The following is a 2,366-nucleotide window of genomic DNA, read 5'->3' as shown; positions in this document are numbered from 1 at the left end:
TTAAGGAAGCCCAATCCAGGGTAGTTTCAAGGATTTTAAAATCCAGGGTGGGGGGGAGGGCAGCCTGAGGTCAAAGCAAGTGCCAAATAGTGACATTGACACAGTCAGCGTGCGACTTTGAAAAAGAGTGTAGCCCATCCTGTGATATGGAATTTGGTGGAAAGCCAAGAGGAGCCATTGCACTGGTAGTGGGAGTGCCTGACTTTTGGTGGATTTATGTCTTCTCCTTGTGAATATATGCACTGAGTTGTGTGGGCACGGCACAGTTCTCCAGGAGAACTATTTTTTTTTTTTGTTTTCCTTTTCCTGTTTGGAACAGCAGAGCCTGAGAGGAGCGGGAATTTGACATGAAATATTGATCATTTTTAGAATGAGAATTAGGGACTAATTTACATAGTTTTTTGGTATTTATAAAATATGTAATATTTGCACATCTCAAAATAAATAATCTTATTAAAATCATATTCTCTTTATTAACAAAAAAAAAAAAAAGAGAAATCTCTACAATTTACAAACAATTTGATTTTCTTTATTTAGGTCACCAGAATCTTGACTATAATATTTAGTAAGAATTACCCAAACTGATACTTTATACTAAAAAAACGGGGGGTATTCATCATGTTAGAAGCTTATGATTAGGCGATAAGAAGATTACTGAGTGATTAAATGTGCACTATGACATAAGAACTCTACAGGAGTAGCAGAAACCCTCATGGTTCCCCAACATCTGTTCTCTCTCTCCTCTCTGCCACAGTAACAGAATGTTTAGCTACTTAGAATTTGGGCAAATGATTACATCTTACAGCTCTCCCTTACGAGCAGGTATTGCCGTGCGATCAAGTTCCGCCAGCGGAGCATGAGCTGAGGTGATGTGTAATTTCTAGGTGACACCCCTGGAACAGGTAGCCATGCCCTCCCTTCCCCTTTTCCCTTTTCTTCTTCCTATGTGCTGAAGGTAATGATTGGTCACCTGGGATCCTGCGGCTGAGGTGACTGCCTGGGGACTGCGGACCAATTACCCATCCTAGAGTTGGCTACGTGGTACCTGACACCGTGGAGCTGTCACACCAGCTCTGGACCTTAACTGCAGGACTGAGTGTTCATGAGAAATAAACATCTGCTTCTTTCAGACACTGTCGTTCTGGCTTTCTCTTGCCTTACTCAAATAATCCGTGCTACACCATAAGTGTGTATAATCGTGTATATCTTTATGGTGAAGTAGTTTGTAGTTATTTACTGTTTTGCAGTCAAAGAACATTTTTATATGACCTGACAAAATACCCGTAATGTATTACTAAGTGAAATAAAAATAAACATGCATATGCAGTATGATACCAACTTTTGTAAAAATAATATGTATATGCAGAGAAAATGGCACACAGCAATTATTTTTAGGTGGAAAGTTTTGAGTAATTTTTTACATTTCCAAGTTCCTATGATAAACATATATTTCTTTTGTAATCAGAAAAAAACATGTCCTTTAAAATATATACAGTATATAAATATCTGCAAGTCTGTCTATCTAAAGGTACATGAGGTGTTCTGGCGTCAACATCCAGTTTCGCCTCACGAGAAAGGCCAAGTGACTGCCCTTTCTTCTGGTTTGTCTGGATTCTTCTTCTTGTACCAGCGAAGTTCTGCTAATTAATTTCTTGATTGTCTTACACCGTTTTCATTTTTCCCCCTACCTGGGCTGGATGTGCTGTTCTTATATTAGGACTTCTGTTAGGACTGTTTTTGCTATTTGTAGAAAGTCTTAAGTCTTTGTTTAGGCACTTGCCCAAATGTCCTCCTTGGGCACAGTTTTTAGCAGTGCTGTGGGTTTGGAGTTTTGCTGGTTCTAATATGCTCTGCCACGATGTACTTATTAACCAGGAATTTAAAAACTTTTTTGGTGTTTGTTTCTTCAGGATATGATAAGTTATAGGCTCTCTAATATAAATATGCAATATCCTGCATCGCCCTACATTCTCTGCCTACATTCAGGAAAGGGGAATGTTTAAAACTCTTTGTTAAGAACTGTCACTTTCTGGAATGAAGAGTGAGTACCAGGGCATTACATTATGAAACATCTGCTGCCGTCGCTATAACTTGGGGACATTGCCATTTAACTTTTAACTGCTACACACCCAACATTGTCTCAGCTACATTTTCACATGTGATTTTATTGGTTTCTCACAACTTTTTTGGCAGTCAGTATAGGTATTAATTATACCCATTGTACAGATGAGAAATTAGTGGCTTATTATAATAAAACTAGGAAGGGGTAGATCCAAGGTTCCAATTTGTCTTCTGATTCTAAAATCCAGTTATTTTTTTCACTATATCACAAGGTGGGTGAAAAGACATAGAGAGAGAGTAGTGTC

The sequence above is a fragment of the Pteropus vampyrus genome, unplaced genomic scaffold (assembly GCF_000151845.1).
Source record: "Pteropus vampyrus isolate Shadow unplaced genomic scaffold, Pvam_2.0 Scaffold48, whole genome shotgun sequence".
NCBI lineage: Eukaryota > Metazoa > Chordata > Mammalia > Chiroptera > Pteropodidae > Pteropus > Pteropus vampyrus.
Note: the sequence above shows the minus strand (reverse complement) of the source record.